We start from the raw sequence: 17,409 nt of genomic DNA, 5'->3' as shown, positions 1-17,409 counted from the left end.
TCCGAGTTATCTCCCCAGCTCCCTCATTTAACATTTTATATTCAAATATTTCCTAGGTGTCAGTTTACATTGTATTTCCATTTGTCCTATCAGCATGTTAAATTGCACTTCACATCTAATCTACTCTGTACGGTGTCATATAATTGACCTTTATAAAACACAAAACCACTCTCACACAGGTGAAATGAATGAGGCCATGAATGGCGAAGAGGTGTTGAGGTGTTTGGTACTGTGCATGACTTCCCCGTGTTGAGATAATATTGAGTTCCATTTGGGAGCTATTAGTTACCACCCAAGAATGTGAGCCACTATTGCAACCTTAGGGTTAACCCAACGCAGAGAGTCAAGAGGCAGCTAAGGAATGCTGAGGGTGGGAGAAATAATTTTTTTTGTCCCAAAGTAAAGGCATACCCATTGGTTATTAAATATCAAATGATCAACCCTGAAAACACAAATACAAATAATATTATACAGACTGAGTGATTTATATTCATGTATTTAATAATATATATGTCGATACTAATAAACAGATGTGTGTAACAATTCATTTTAAAAGGACACATATTTGAAAGAGAGCAAGCAGGGGTCCATGAAAGGAGGTATGAAAGTGGTAGAACGGTATAATTCTTTCCTAAACTAAATAAATAAGAGAAGCACTGGAGAAGGCAGAGGGAGGGCAAGATGAAGTTTGAGAAGGGAGAGTAAGCCAGTAGATGGAGAGAGTGACAGGGGAGAATGGGAAATGAAGGAAAAAACAAAAACTCATTTTATGGGAAAAATGCTAGCATGAATATTTTTTTCCTGCTCATAGTTTTATCAGCTTTCAGAATCCTCCAAAATTTCCTTCTGCCTTTCATAGATGACTTAGTTTTATCAGTTTCCTCCTCCAGTTCTGTCTCTTCCCCCACTCTTTCTGCAGAATGTCTTTTTCATGAGGATGAACCCTCTTGAAATTTTCTGCTTGTATTTCTACTGATTTTCTTCTAATTCTCCTTTCTGTGCAGACCCTTTTCTTGGTTGTTTTCCATCCTCAAATTCATTGACTTCTTCACTAATTGCTGATTCTTGAAAGCCAGTATATTTGACTCCTCACTGCTCACCTTCCTTTGATTTCTGCCATTGGCTTCATGCTCTCTAGACTTTGAACTTTTTCTCCTCTGGACTCTCCATCTCTCACAGGCAGTTTATAATTCAAAGGTCTGTCTGTATCTTGGCTTCTTAGGTTCTATAGATGAATCTGATTCAGAATTGACTTGATTTGGGCCTTCTTTCTCTTCTAGGGGTCCCTCATTTTGTTGTAAAGTTCACTTGTTTATTTATCCTCCTTATGATTCATCATTTGTAGAGAATCTTCATCTTCAGAGAAAATATTGGCTCTAATTTCTTCTAAAAGCATCCTTCTGGCAATCCTATTCTCAGGATCACTGTTGTCATCAACATTGTCTTCTATGACAGATACTGATGTTGATAAGGTATCATCATCTCTTGAAGACTGATAGCATCTAGGGTGAGTATGCAGCACGAAACTTTCTATCAGAGGCTTTATCTTCTGTTCATCGCTGCTCTCCTCACCTACAGAATACCGACCATCATCTACATTATCGGGAGGAGAAGTATTGTTGGCTGGCATCCTTTTAGTGGTTGTTTTTAAGGAATTTCTTTGTTTTTCTGTGGCATTGCCTGTCTTCTTTTTGGCTGGAGTTCTTTGTTTCTTCTGCTTTTTAGTATCTTCTGAACTTTCTATAGAATCAAAAGATGATGAATCACTTTGTGTTTCTTTGGCAGTTCTCTTTGAATTTAAATTTCTTCTTTCTCTCAATTTAATTCTTTTCTGTCTCTTAGTGGCAGAATCACAACACTCTCCTTTCAAACGATAATTTTCAGTATCAGATAAACATGCTGGCCTTTTCCTTGAACTCCTTCCAGGCAAAATGCATTTTTCTTTTTCTCTACCAGGCACTTCATTCTTATTCTTTTTATCTTCTGAAGAATCACAACTATCTCCTGTTCCTTGAAACTTCTCAATACTGTCAGATAACTCTTTCTTATTTTTTGGTAATTTATCTTTTATTCTTTTGCTTTTATTTTCTCCATCAGTAGTGTCATTCTTACGTTTTTTTATTCCTTTTAGAAAATGAGCAGTTTCTTCTCTTTCAGGGAATTTCTCAGGAGCATCTGATGAAGACTCATGCTGTTGCTCTCCCTTGACTGTTTCTTCCTCCACATGAGTGGTTTTCTTTCCTTTTGATGCAGTTTTCTTCCGGGTCTGCTTCTTATAACCCGAAGGCTCATCACTCTCTTCCTTCTTTGGAAATTTATCAGTAACATCGGATGAACCACTCTGCACGGTTCTACATGCTTTGATTTTCAGGTGTTTAATATTTTCTTTAGTTTTAGCAAGTATTTTGTCCTTAGGAATATTCACATTCCCTTCCAGCCCTGAATGTTTTTCAGTGCCATCAGAAGAAAGATGTAGCTGCTTCTTATAAAGCATCTCTCCCAATTCCACCTCATACTTGCATTTCTTGACCGAATCATCTGCTCCAGTGAAATTCTCTTCCCACTTCCCATCAGTGCCATCAGATATTCCTTGTGCAATGGTCACCCTTTCCTTCCTTTCAGTATCCACTGCAATTTCACTCTGCATTTCATCTTCAGAAGAGTCACAGTCTTTCTTATTTGAAACACTTTTCTTGATCCCTCTGTCTGGCCCAATGTTGCTCATCATTTTTATCTCTCTTTTGAATTCTGAGTCATAATGAGAAGACTCAGAGTAGTTTTGGCATGCTCTTTTAGAGATTATAGAGCTTTTAGTTGGCTTCCCCTTTTTAATGCCAAAATCTGAACCAGAAGTGGGAGTTCTGAGTTTTATTTTTTCATTAGTATCTTTCCTTGTTTGCATTTTATGAATTACCTGTATTTCATTAATGCCAGTGTCTGAAGAGCAGTGACCCATCTGGCTTACCTCTGTGAGGACTGCTTGGATTTCATCAGAATCGGAACTTTGATCTACAATCCTTGCTTGCTTTGATTTGGGCACCTTATAAGGTTTAGGCTTATCAATAGCAGTAACAGAATACTTTTGCTTAGCCTTTCTTCTTATCAGAACTGACAAGCGTTTCTTCTCTTTAATGGTTTCATTGCTTTCTTCATCTGAATTTGATATCAAAAGGTTGGCTTCTGTCTGTTGCCTCAAGCGTTTGGTTTTTACATGTAAGGATCTTCGAAGATCAGATTCTTCTATGACTGATGCAACATTATTTTCACCCAAATGTTCATTCTCACTATTTTCCTCTTTGGCTCCACATTTCTCCAAAACAGGGGCCATCTCAGAACGTTTACTGAATTTTTTCTCTTGTGGAACTTGTTGGAAGTCAGTGCCTTGAATTGAAACATTAGAAAGGGACACTCTGGTGAGTTCAACATATATTTCTTTTCGTACTTTTGCTGTAATTTTTGACCTAATAGCCTTTGAAGGAAAGTTCAGTTTTAGAGGTGAGCTCTCCAGTTCTGGCTCGGTCCCACTGTTACTATCTCCTTGATAATCAGTTGAACTCTGAGCTTCTGTAACAGTCTCAAGGCTGTCAAAAATGTCCTCAGGACCTGAGGAAGAAGCAGACACAACATCTATGCCAAAGTCTTCGTAAGTGTTAGTGGGTTCATTCTGAGGTCCATCTTTCCTACTTGATCTCTTATTTTTATTTTTATTTGTTTTTCGGTCCTCTCCTGTGAAATGTTTGCTGTCCCTCATCTTCGTTGTTGATCTAGCATCCAACTTTAAAAAACATTGATTTTCTGTAGCACAGGATTTTCTCCCCTTTTGAATTTTTGTTTTAGAATAAACACGTGTAATTTTAAGATCTTTGGTAGTTTTCTCTTTGTATACAGCATCCAAAGCTTGAATCTCTGAATTTAAGTCATTTTCTAAGGCAAGATGAGCCTTCTTAACATCAGCCAACACAGATTTAAAAGCCTTAAGCTGACATAACTTCACAGAAGAACTCATTTCTGAATTATCTGCTGCCTGTTTTAAAAACTTAATATAGCTGGAGTTTGTGTTGGATGTTATCTCAATCAATTTTTTGGTCTTCTTTATCATCTCTTGGGGCACAATGAGTGATGAGTAAGCACAGGGTACAGAATCAGAACATGAATTATCTAATTTTCTTTTTTCTCCATTACATCCGAGGCTGTTTTTCCTTGGAGAAGCTATGGGTGTATGGCCACATACTTCACTATTCTTTCCCCTGTTGACTTCTTTCTTCTTATTTTTTTGCAACATTTGTTCTAAATTCTCAAATACACCATTGCATGCAGTGACTAAGTTCAACAGAAGCTCTGGGCGACACACATAGCAATGCCATTGATGGCTTTTATCCAGTATTGTAGATAGCTCTTTTCGACCAAGGTTGTACAGGATGCATTTCTTACAGAAGGCATTGTGGCAAAAATCACAGCAAACCAAGGTCCCCCCTTCTGCACACCATCTACATTGCTCATCTGTTCCATCAGAGTCACGGCTAATGTCACCACTCATGTAGTACTTAAAGCAGTTCTTACAGATGAGGACGTTCAGTGAAGGGTGTCTATAAAAGGAATATTTTTGAAATTGATTGACCTGTTGTCCACAAGCAGTGCAGTTCACAATCCCCCCAAATCTGTCTCTGTGCTTTTTGAAATTTTCAATTCTCATTTTTCTTTTGTTTCTAAATTCAGTCACTTTAAAATCATTTTTGTCTTCATTCAGGAAAAGGTCTGGCTGTGAAATCACTGTACCTTTTGGTAAGTGTTGCATAGAAGTATCATTTTCTGAGTTTTGAGGAGTAGCTTTTACATTTATAGTCTCCTCCGTGGGTTTTTTATTACCGGGTTCTACACATTTTGTCACAATTGAAGGTTTTTTCCTCTTTGATCGTGACGGTCTTAACAATATGGGAATTTCTGAGGAGTTAGTTTCCTCTTCCTTACTGTTTTCCATCATATCAAAGATAATTCCAGAACTGCTGATTTTACCTGTGTGTCAGGTCATTCCACATTATGGGAAAGATGTATCCTTGGGTTCCTCTGGTGAATGTGCTCAGAAGTCATGAAGGGGCTGCGCAAGCGGCTTTCTCTTGGGATCAGCACTCATGTTTCCTGCTCCGATGCCTGTTCGCCTTCAGCAGCCCTTGGGTCGAGTTCCTCACTCCCAGGCACCCTCTATTCCTATCAAAATCCACTGGAATTTTACTGGTTTTCAGAGACCGGAGACCATGCTGGACACTCCCAAAAGCAGAAAGACCGCTACGCTGCCATGGAAACCAAACTACGTCACGCCGCCATTTCGTTGGCCCGAAATATCAGGAATTCTACGTGTGCTAGAAAAGAAATATAATTAAGAGTTATGCCTCTGATGGGATGGGGGCAGGAATCTAAGAATATCTCATTCATTAAATCTTCCCTCAGACAAAATGATTGGGAATTTTTGCTATTTATCAGATGAGCAAGCAGTGATACTAAGGATAGAAAGGATCCGTATCTATGCCTAGGAGCTTTCTAAAACAGAGAGTCTACCAAATATCAAGATACCGTAAAATTTAACTGTGGAGTGTACCTAAATTAGTTTTTTTTTTTTTGTAAAAATCTAATAGTAAAAATATTCTATTTGTTTCTTTTGTAAACGATAAAGATCCATGTAAGACGCCAAAATGTCAAGGATATAAGGACTTGGGGCACTGAGTTCACTGCCAAGGGAGACAGTGCTTTATGCAAAATTCAGATATGGTAGCAGACACAGAATTAGTTATTGTATATCTATAATTTTGCATACAAAATGACTGAAGTACAAAGCTCTTATACAGATAAATCGTAGGGACTGAGAGAAGCCCCCAAGAAAGGCCAGCAGTCATGTATGCAAGTTAGCAAGAGCGTTTATTTCCAGCACGATGAGGTGGCAAATAGCGACCCTGTAGAGGGGAGTAAACTCCTTTTAAGCAGAGTTAGGGGAATTCCAGGGAGGAAGGATTAATCTGATGTTGATTGGTGGAGGAAAGGTTAGTCTGGGAGCTGACTGATTGAAGGCTGTAGTGGTTAGGGGCTTGTTGACAGAAGGGTAGGAAAAGCTATCTTTAGCTAGCAGAAGGCTGTGGGATGACTGCTGAGCCAGCAGAAGGCTGCGGGGCACCTGCTGATTGGTTGCCCCTGAGTTGTGGTCTCCTGAGAACTGCTTGCTCAGCTCCAGCCAGTTCCAGTAAACTGAAACTAAGGGCTAGTCTGGGCCAGAGCTATTAGAAACCTGTCATGGCTCTGGTCTGGCTCCCCAACCCTCTCAATAAACGAAACAAAAATAGTTGTCAAGTTTCGAATCCATCATGGGCATAGTGTTACTGGGTGGCCAGATCGTTTCACAAAGAATTGATTATAACTAATTATTGGCCTGATGTAGATGTTGCGTTAAGTCCTGGTCATTGAGTCCTGCTCCAACATTATTTTGCAAATGTGAATCGCCCCCCCCCTCTCCAGCTTAACACTAACGCTGTCTAAATATCACAATCGTTCCTTTAAAGTTTGCATGATTTTCTAAATTATATATTACCTCCCATTTATTATCAACAGAAAATATTCTTTTGCAAAAAGGGCAGTGAATTATCTTTGGTACTTTTCTTGATGGGCAGTATTTCTATGAAGCCTTTTACTGATAGAAAGGTATAATGCATTGACATCTTATAGGTTATTAGATAGAACTGTTACAAAAGCATACTAATATTAGAAAAATGGAAAATAAAACTATTAAAATAACCAATGTGAACATTCAAGATATCTCACAACTTAATTGTATTTCTACTCTCATGTGAGATAAATGTCTCAAAACAGCATTTAGCCATTATTTTAGGCATTATAATATCATTTAGTGTGACTCTCTAAACAAAGTCTATTTCAAATTAATACGTATAATTTTACATAAAAATGGGTTTCCTTTTATTGCCTGTTTCTAAGTCTCAAAGTGTGTCTGATAGTAGTCAAGAATAATCACTACCCATGAGTTCTCTGTATCTATTCAGGAATGTGATAAGTATTATTCTATAATGTATCTTAGAACAGTGAGTGAAGTGTAAGTCCTTTCTGTCATATTTCCTTATAAAAGTATTACATTTTCTCTTAATTTTGGGAAGTAATTAAAATTAGACAGATATGTTGCACATCTCATATGTTTTATTTTTTAAGAATGAAGTTCATTTAACTAAGATTATAGAATTAGATAATATCTTCAGGTGTAGATGGACTTCCTAAACTCAAACACTCAATGTTAAGAGAAAATGGGTTATATCAAAGGTATTACTGACATACTATTTATATATAATCAAGACATATTTAGATAATTAAATAGAATTATGCAACATGTTGTGAGCAAATGAAAATGCTGAACATTTATATTCTCCAAATATTAATTATTTTATTGTGAATTTTGTCCTCTTTTCATCATTTTAAAAATATATTACTTTGTGTTTTAATCTCTTAATTACTCTATTATGATAAAGAAGTATTAGTTACTACTTTTTGAAACATGTCTTTATTTTTGTTATTTTATGTATATGAGAGTTTTGTCTGCCAGTTTGTATGTCTACCATTTGTATGAGCGAAAAAATTTCATAATTGGGTTGGGCCTCAGTTATGATGTGTTAATGTTTTATTTATGCTCTAAAAAATAAAGCTTGTCTGGAGATCAGAGGTAAAGCCAGCCACTATATTAAATAAATAGGTCAGGCAGTGGTAACACTTACCTTTAATCCTAGCTTTTGGGAGGCAGAGATTCATCCAGATCTCTGTGAGTTCAAAGCCACACTGGGAACAGAGGCAGGTATGGTGGCACACGTCTTTAATCTTAGTTCTAGTTAACCATAGAGGTCTGGAGGCCTGTACAGACAGATAGGAAGTAATAAAGCTGGGCAGAAAGAAGAAGTGATGTAGCTAGGCAGAGAGAGGAAGTAAGATGGCAGGGCACAGAAAGAATATAGGTGTGAGTATACAGGAAGTAGATCTCCTGGGCTGAGGATTTTCTAGCAGTAATAATGTGGTGGCTTCTTTTTGCTTTTCTGATCTCTCAGTTTTCATGCCAATATTTGGCTTTATTTTTTTTAAAAAAAATAAGAATATTTATCAATTCATTTTACAATGATGGTCTTTGATTTCTTTGGAGTTAGTGTTTGTGCAAGGTAGTAAATAGGGGAAACTTTTCAATTTTCTGCATGTGGAAATCCAGTTTTCCCAGCACTGTTTGATGAAGTCCCCCCCCCCCCCAGTATATATTTTGGAATTTTTGTCAAAATTATCTCTTCATGCTTAGGTCTTCGATTCCATTGTTCCATTGGTTTAGACGTATGTTTCTTTGCCAGTACTATACTGTTTTTATTGCTATGTCTCAGTAATGCATCTTAAGACTTGAAATGGCAGGTTGTTCAGAATTGCTATTTTTATTCAAGGTTGTTTGGTTATCCAGAGTCTTTTGTGGTTTTCTATAAATTTTAGGATTTTTAATTTTTGTTATTAATTAATATATTTATTTTTATACAGCCTGATCACTTTTCCCTTCTTCCCTCCTCTCCTTCCAGTCTCTCCTTCCAACTGTCCCTCTCCCCTTCATCATCTCCTCCTCATTTCTCTTTAAAAAAGGAGAGACCTCCCATGTACATCATAGCATATCCTATTTCAGTAAATCTAGGTACCTCCTCTCTTATTAAGGCTAGACTAGGATTCAGTAGGAGCCAAGGGTACCAAAAAAACAGAGTCAGACAGCCTTCTTACTCCCACGGATAGGAGTCCAAGAAGAAGACCAAGCTACACAATTGTAACATATGTTCAGAGAGTCTAGGTCAGTCCCATGCAAGCTCTTTAGTTGGAGGTTCAGTCTCTATGAGTCCAGGTTAGTTGATTCTGTGGGTATTCTTGTGGTGTCCTTGACTCTTCTGGCTCCCACAATCCTTCCTCCCCCTCTTCCACAATATTCCTGAACTCTGCCTAATGTTTGGCTGTGGGTCTCTTCATTTGTTTCCACCAGTTACACACTGAAGCCTCTCTGACGACAATTGGATTAGGCACCAATCTACAAGTGTAGCAGATTGTCATCAGGAATCATTAAGAGATCAGAACGAGGAAGGATTGAGAGAGAGAGAGAGTATTGGGAGAGACAACTGAAATGGAGGGTGGTGCATTTCTTGGACTAGCTAGAAACCTACTGTAATGAAAAGTCCCATAAATGTGTAAGGATGACCCTAGCTAAAACTCCTAGTCATGGGGGATACAGAGACTGAACCAGTGATCTCCTATAACCAAGAAAGACTTTTAGTGAAAGGATTGGGAATGCAATCCAGCCATGTAACCATTGACCTATAATTTGTCCTACAATTTATCCTGTTTGTAAGATGTGCTGGGATAAAGGTGGCACAGAAATTATGGGAGTATCCAGCCAATAACTGGTCCAGCTAAAGACCATACCATGAGAGGAAGTACGTCTCTGATTATGCCTGGAGGACCAGGACTTAGAGGCAGGACAGCCTAGAGGCCTAGGATAGAACCAAACATAAGACTGTATAAAGAAAATGTGGTACATATACACAATGGAGTACCACTCTGCAGTAAAAAACAATGACATCATGAAATTTGCAGGCAAATGGATGGAACCAGAAAATATCATCCTGAGTGAGGTAACCCAGACGCAGAAAGACAAACATGATATGTACTCACTTATAAGTGGATTCTAGATATAAAGCAAAGGATAACCAGACTACAACCCACAGCTCCAGAGAAGCTAGCTAATAGGGAGCACCCTTAGAGGGGATGAATGGATTGCCCTGGGAAGGGGAAATAGATTAGATCTCCATGAGAGGGTAGGGGAAGGGGGATGGAAACATCAGAGAACTGGTTGAGTTGGAAGAGGGGCAGAGTAGGAGAGCAATGAGTACAGATACCTTGATAGAGGGAGACATCATGGGGATAGGGAGATACCTGGTGCTAGGGAAGTTCCCAGGAATCCACAAGAATGACCCCACCTTAGATTACTAGCAATAGTGGAGAGGGTGCCTAAATTGGCTTACCTCAGTAATCAGATAGGTGAATACCCTAAATGTCTTCATATAATCTTCATCCAGTAACTGATGGAAGCAGACCCAGATATCAACAGCTAAGCACCAGGCCGAGCACCAGGAGACCAGTGGAAGAGGGGAAAGAAGGATTCTATGAGCAAGGGGCATCAATATCATGATGGGGAAACCTACGGAGACAACCAAATCAAGCTAGTGGGAATTCATTAACTTTAGACCAAGAGTTATGGAGCATGCATGGTATTAAGCTAGGCCCTCTGCATAAGTGAGACAGTTGTGTAGCTTGATCTGCTTAAGGGCCCCCCTGGCAGTAGGATCAGGATCCATCCATCCCTGGTAAATTAGCTGGCTTTTGGAAGAACATTACCAACAGTGGGATACCTTGCATAGCCTTGAGGCAGGGGAATGGGCTTGGACCTACTTCAACTGAATGTTCCAGGCTCTGTTGACTCCCCATGGGAGGTTTTACCTTTTCAGGGGAGTGAAACAGGGGTGGATTGGGGGCAAGCTGGGGTGGCAGGAGGAAGGAAGAGAGGGGGATCTGTGGTTGGTATGTAAAATGAATAAAAATTTCTTAATAAAAATATAAATGAATAAATAAAACAAAAGATTTTCTTTTTATTCTCATCACAGAATGAGAGAGGATTTTGATTGGGATTATACAAAATCTATAAACAGTTTTTAGTAAAATAGTCATTTCCACAATATTGTCTACTCATTCCTGGGCATTCCATTTTGTAGCTCTTTCTATAGGCTCATAGTTTTCTTTGTGTTTGCTCTTGTGTCTTTACCAGGTTTGAGTACTAGAGAAGGAGTTTGGAAGTGCTTTTTCTGTTTTAAATAGTTAATAAGAATTGGCTGTAGATCATCTTGGAAAGCCTGAAATTCTGCTTTGAATCAATCTGGCCCTGGAGTATTTTTTAGCTGGATAGCATTTTAATTTATTACTGTTTAAATCTCATTTGTTGTGGGTCTTTTTAGGTTCTTGAGTTCTACTTGCTTTAAGTTGAGTGGTGAAAATCATCCATTTCTTTTATGCTTTACAGATTAAGGGATCAGTTTTTGTGGGTTTACTATTTTTTTTTAATTGATGACGTTCCTTCTTAGTTTGGTCTTAACACTGCTAAGTTATTCTTTTCCTTATTTTCCATTTCCTTAATTTTTTAAAATGTGTAATTATCATGCTTCAAGGAACACTTCAAATATTTATCTTTGATTATCATGTCTTTTCACTTATGCTTTATTAAGACCACCACTTTCATAAATTTAAATTTAAAGTGCAATAAATGTACTATTATTATCCACCTGCAAGTGTTGATAAGATTATAACTTATTATGCAAACTTAGTTTAGCTTTCTATAACTACTTTTCAGTATCCAATAAGTATTCCTCTTAATCTTGGTCTTAAGGGTAGAGAAGACATCCTGAAATATAGAGCAATTTCTTTTTATAGTGATTGATTTTTAGATTATAATATAGTTATATCATTTCTCCTTCCCTTTCTTCCCCCAAACCCTCCCTTGTACTCACCCCATTGCCTTTTTTGCAAAGTGATGACTGTTTTCCTTTAAATACACACACACATACATGCATATATATTTAAAAATATAAACACTTTTATAAACAAAGGTGACAAAATTTATGGATGAGTCAGTACATATTCTTAAGGGGTTAGAATAAGATACAAATAGAAAGTATGACTCCATCACAACTTTATAGCCCCTTTGATACTTGATATTTTCTAAAGAAACAAAAAAGTTTAAAAATATTTCATTATGAAGTGATTTTTCTCCTTTCATATCCAGTTACATGCTTTTGTTATATTTTCTCCTAATGGATTGTTTAGTAACAATTATCATGCCAATAATCATTTTTTTATTTCTCTCTAGCATTTTATTTTCAGAAGTCTTTAATATCAGTTTCAAATCAGTACTCATAATATGATGGTTATATATTTCATGCACTGAAGTGCAGAGATGTGATTGATTTTTGTTTAGCTTATGCGACTTGAACATATAGTAAAATTTACCCAAAAATTATAGTATAGAAGAGTCTTATATAAGAAACTAATCAATTAAGTGGTCTCATTTTTTAGTATTATCCCACATCACATTCAAGTTTTAAAATTTAATGTGAAGTGATGTAAAGTTTGAAAAGCTTTAGAAGACTCAGATTGTACCTTATGAAACAACTGTTGGAATTTACTCACTTTGTCATTAGATTTTTATTTTTAATTGATGTGTATGTCTGCATATCTGTCCAAGCCTATAGAGTTCATAAGAGGTCATAGAATCCCTTGGTATTAAAGAAATTGTAAATTTCCAAATTTGCGTTTTGATAATGAAACTTTAATTTCACCAAGAGTGCAAGAGCTCTTAATCAGAAAGTTATTTCCCTAGCCCCTTGTCATTGTTTTTAAATTTAGAAAATTAACCTAAAGTTATTGAAGAGTACACCTACTATTCCTTGTGGTAAAACAATTTTTAAGTTAATGCTGTATGTAAGAGGTCTGAATCTCTGCTACAGATGAACTGCACGGGATTCAAGGGGAAATCAGAAATTACATTAATAAAAGTGTGATTCCCAGTGCTGACTAAATACATTGTATTTATTTCACAGCAATAACAGTGCTGCAGCTGTTTGGATTGAGCAAATGAACCTCATTGATTCTCACTGTTGTTTCATTTCTACTTAATGAAGTGGAATCCTCACATTTATGAATACATCATCACCAGAATTAACTGAGAATAAAAAGTTTTATAAACTCATTAGAGCTAGTTAACATTAGGTATCACTTAATGTCATTCTGCATTTTAGAATAATAGGGTGAATGTATTAACATTAAAGGGGCAAAATTTAAAATAAGCTCTGTTTAGATTAAGTCAAATAAAAAATAAATTTTGGAAAATTTCTCCCTTATTTGCTTATAAAGGAAAGCAATATGCATGATATATATTAAAATAGTGATATTACATATTAAATAAACCACTAGATATCATTAATGCTGCAGAAGTATTAAGATGAAGAAATAAGTTTGATTAAATAAAAGCAATTCTAACTTATTAGAAAAAATAAAATTTAACAATGGGAGGATAGGGGAGAAGTTGGAGAGGAGAGAATGGGGATAAATTTAATCAAAGTACATATAAAATTCCTAATGATAAATTAATAATTTAAAAATAAGTTTCAGGTTCATACAACAAAAATCAATTTACCCATGATTTAACATATTACATTAATTAGATTAATGATAAATTTTTGATTACTGTTTTATTGTCAGTAAGATATACACTATTTATTGAAGATGTACTTAATTTTTTGAAATAGAAAACTCTACATAGAGGTTAAGGTTGATTATCCCATCCTAATCCCTGTTTTTACAGAGTACTGTAATGGAGGAAGAACAAGAAATAGCTGGATACAGAGACTGAAAATTATATTGCATAATCATTATTAGACAAATTCAGGTATAGAAATTTTTCCTATTTTTCACACAGTTTTAAAAGGCATCCTACTTCTCCATTGAGGTACTTTAGGAGGAATAATTTGTTTTAACCACAGTATAATGTGAGCACAGCAATTATAAACTACCTAGAGTGTCACATGTGGTAATAATGAGTATTTTTATCCATCATTATTGGATTTTATCCAGACACTGAAGCAAATTGCTATTGTTAAATGAGTAGAAATATCATCATCCTATAAGATTCTCAAAAATATTTCTTAACTGACATCAAAATATAATGACACAGAGAAAGAAATGACTTTCAAGGGTAAACTGGACTAGTTGCTAAGATAGAGCTGGGGGTAGAACATAACGGGACAGCGATTTATGTTTCACATTTGGTAGAGGAAGCAGAGTAGAAGGCTTCAGATACAGATCTATTAATACATTTGGCAGTGAACAGATAAGTTTATATTCCATTTAGTCAAAATATTCCTATTTTCTCAGGGAAGCACAAATATAAATTTTAATTTGAAGCAAAAAAATCAAAACTAATGAGAAATCAAAAAGATATGTTGTTAAGAAGAAATGCCCTTTGGGCAGTCATTTTACTCTCTGGGCAGTGGAAGTGAATATAGGGGAAGATAGAGTTCGCGCAAAGTAGAAAATCACTTACTGAAAATATGTGGAATATGTCTTGGCAGGATTGAGTGTCCATGCAGAATTTGGGGTCAGTAATCAAAGTTAAAGTTAATTCTCTAGTGATGTTTGTCTATTTATCATATTTCTTTCCACTATGTCTCACTTTAATGAGGCTTCAGAGTTTATCCTGAGGTTAAATTTTTCTCAGTCCATAATGACTATATTGAACATTGAATCCAAGTTATTTTTCTACATCTCTACATTTTCTAACTTCCATGACATTTGTTGTCCTTGACAATGTTAGTGGATTCTGAGATATGTCAATATTTTAACAAGTTTCAGTTTACAGCTCTAGCTTTTCCTATGGACACCTTGCCTGGTGCACCATGTGGAGAGCAGATCTACATAAAGAGAAACAGTTGGTCTCTGTATCTTGATCCCACTCTAGAGTCGATACTTGAGACGTAGGAGCTTATTTGAGATCAAAACACACTTTAATTTTTGTCATGCCAATATCTATGCAAAAAAGGTGTTACCATCTTTAAAAAGTTGTGAGTCATTCAACATGTGTATTTTGAAGTAGTCATAAAAACGGCAATTCAGGAGCTACAGAAATATTACTTGCCATTATTTATTACTAAAATACACAAAAAATAGCTAGAATAAGGACTGTGCTAAATAGAATTTTCCCTGGATTTTATATAATACTACTGTATTTTAGCCAGTAACTATAAGGTAAAACATAAAAGAAATAAATTCAGAAAGATTGTCATACAAGTTCAAATTAATGTGAGCACATATTTCAATGTTTAAAAAGTAGATTATTTTTTGAAATGGCAAAACAACAATGGTGACCATACTAAATTTTAAGTAATTGAACTCCAATTAAGTCTCAGAATTTACATTTATCCAATGAAAAACCAAAACTAATGATATAACTGTCCCACTTTTCAAAATTACTCAAAGATATCTTCTATTAAACTAAAGCATGGTATGGAGTAATTTAACAGAGAATTAAAGCATACTCAAATCCCTACCTTAAAATTAACTTCAAAATATTTTAGGTGGGTACATTAAAAATATAATCAAGAGACGAGGGATTTCATTGCTGTGTACTGCACAATATTGTAAATGACTGTGCTGTTATTTTACAGACACTGGAAGGGTTAGTAAGAAATGGAATTATTCCCTGTTGCTCTTTATAGCTTCTACTGGAAGATGGAATCAGAGCAATCAAGGATTTGCCTCCATCATGTCAGAACATCACTGCACATTACCTAATGGAAGATTTCAGTGTTCTGTGCAGTAGACCCAAGGATTGTTCAAGAACAAGGACCACCATATATTACAACATTTCCTTTTCAGAATATTATATTGACTGGAATTATCATTCCACCATCCATCTTCCACTGTTTCAGCTGGATGTCAAACCATATGTTTATCTTCTTTTTTTAAATTATTTTTTAATGTTTTAAATTTCCTCACCAGCAAAGATATATATCATTTTCATGCAGATATATCCACAGGTGTGGATCCTGAGCTTTTACCTGGACACTTGAATTGGCTTAATATATGAATTATCTTGAAAAATATTTTTCACATGTAAGGTAGAAAATGAGTCACAGTTAACTAGCCAAAAGAACCAAAGACTTTTAGTGACCTCACAATTGTAGTCAAACTTTTATTTGGTTCACTAGCTCACCAAAAAATACACAGAGTCTTACTAATTATGAAAGCTCTAGCTTAGACTTGTGTCACTAGCTCTTATAACATAAACTAACTTGTTTCTGTTCAGCTATGTGTTGCCATATGACTCATGGCTTTTACCTCTTCTTCTACATATCTGTTCCTCTGAGTCTGTTGACGTCTACCTTTCTTTTTCCCAGAGCTCTCTCTGTCTAAAAGTCTCTACTATACCTCCTGCCTACCTATTGGCCATTTAGCTTTTTATCAAACCAATCACAAGACACATTTTCACACAGTGTAAAGGAATGTTCCACAACAAACAATACTGATCGCTTTGTACCGATTTTGGAGTCCTGACCCTAATTCAGTCTGGAGAACTGTATGAGGGACTTGTACCATCGACTAGAAGACCCTTTTTGATGGTGTTTCCTCTTTCCATCCTTTGATCTGGCAAAGAGTGCCCAGGGTAAACATGTTCCAGAACATAGTATTTTTAGGTTGAATACAGTCTCTGAGATCTGAGGGAACAACAAATAAACACATATTTATTAACTTAAACCACCTTTACTGTTCTTTTGAATTATCTATTATTCAAACTTGCCTCATGTATACCGAGAAGAAACTATAAGAATTTTTGTTGCATGCAAGAGTTTGCATTAAGTGCCCACTACATCTTTCCAGCAATGCCCTTTCGTCATTTTTGCTTCTTATCATTTTTTGTCTATTTGTTCACTTCTACTTTTTAAGTATATATTTTTAAGCAAACATTTTCTCTTTCAAATAACTATAAAAATTACTTTTAAAAGGTATTTGTAGAATTTTAGAGAAAGGAGGTATATTGAGCTTAAGGTTGCTTATGAAAGTTTTGATAATGAGCCTCATAGCTTTAATATGTTACTAAATTGTTTTATGTATGTATCTTTCTTCTATAGAAGCTAAAAAAATCATAGTCCAGATATTGATGAACACACACTACCAATTTATTTCAAGTAAATTCAAATGAGGAACTTCTTTCAAATAAGCACAGTGCTTACGAGTTCAGGCCTCTGTAATCATTTAACAGTACATTCTGCTTTCAAGGCAGCGACAGCACAACAAATGTATAAAAACGTTATCATTTAGGATCACAAACAAAAGCTTCAGGATATCTCATGGTATAGATGATACCTTCACCTCCCATCCATATTGCTATTGCCTTCAGAGTCAGGGTTCTAAGTCCCATGACCAAGTTTCCAACTGTCAGTTTGTAACTGTTTGTCTAAGGCTCTTCTCTGACCTCTGGAGTCATTGCTGTGAGAGAGTACTAGAATGGTGTAAACTGCAGCAAAATTAATGTCTTTTAGGGACAACTTTCAACCAGGGATCCATTTTACATGCGGAGATAAATCAAAATCAAGACTGCAGGCAGCACTGTACTCAGAAACTCCTCATCTAAATTAAGTTTCGGTTGTCTGCAGTGCTATTTTTAAAACCGGCTATCATTTGTGTGTTCTTTCCTTCTCCACATTCGCCTGTGCTTCATCACATCTGAAACAAAATAGATGGCTTGTGCTTAGCATC

General features: G+C 36.0%; 1 pseudogene across 4 annotated transcripts; it reads right to left on the bottom strand.

Annotated features, from left to right (window-relative positions):
- Positions 1-480: 480 nt before the first annotated feature.
- LOC102911538 (transcriptional regulator ATRX pseudogene) lies at positions 481-17,069 on the bottom strand (annotated as a pseudogene). Of its 4 annotated transcripts, none has more exons than XR_013052115.1 (3): positions 17,017-17,069; positions 16,190-16,367; positions 481-5,357 (listed from the first exon to the last, which is right to left on the bottom strand). The product of XR_013052115.1 is annotated as a transcriptional regulator ATRX pseudogene, transcript variant X1 (transcript). The 4 variants fall into 4 exon arrangements; XR_013052116.1 differs by having other exon boundaries at positions 16,884-17,054; XR_013052117.1 differs by lacking the exons at positions 16,190-16,367; positions 17,017-17,069 and adding exons at positions 10,071-10,209; positions 14,198-14,255.
- Positions 17,070-17,409: the final 340 nt, after the last annotated feature.

This window comes from Peromyscus maniculatus, chromosome 6 (genome assembly GCF_049852395.1).
Source record: "Peromyscus maniculatus bairdii isolate BWxNUB_F1_BW_parent chromosome 6, HU_Pman_BW_mat_3.1, whole genome shotgun sequence".
NCBI classification, from domain to species: domain Eukaryota; kingdom Metazoa; phylum Chordata; class Mammalia; order Rodentia; family Cricetidae; genus Peromyscus; species Peromyscus maniculatus.
This window is presented reverse-complemented; position numbering and strand designations above follow the sequence as displayed.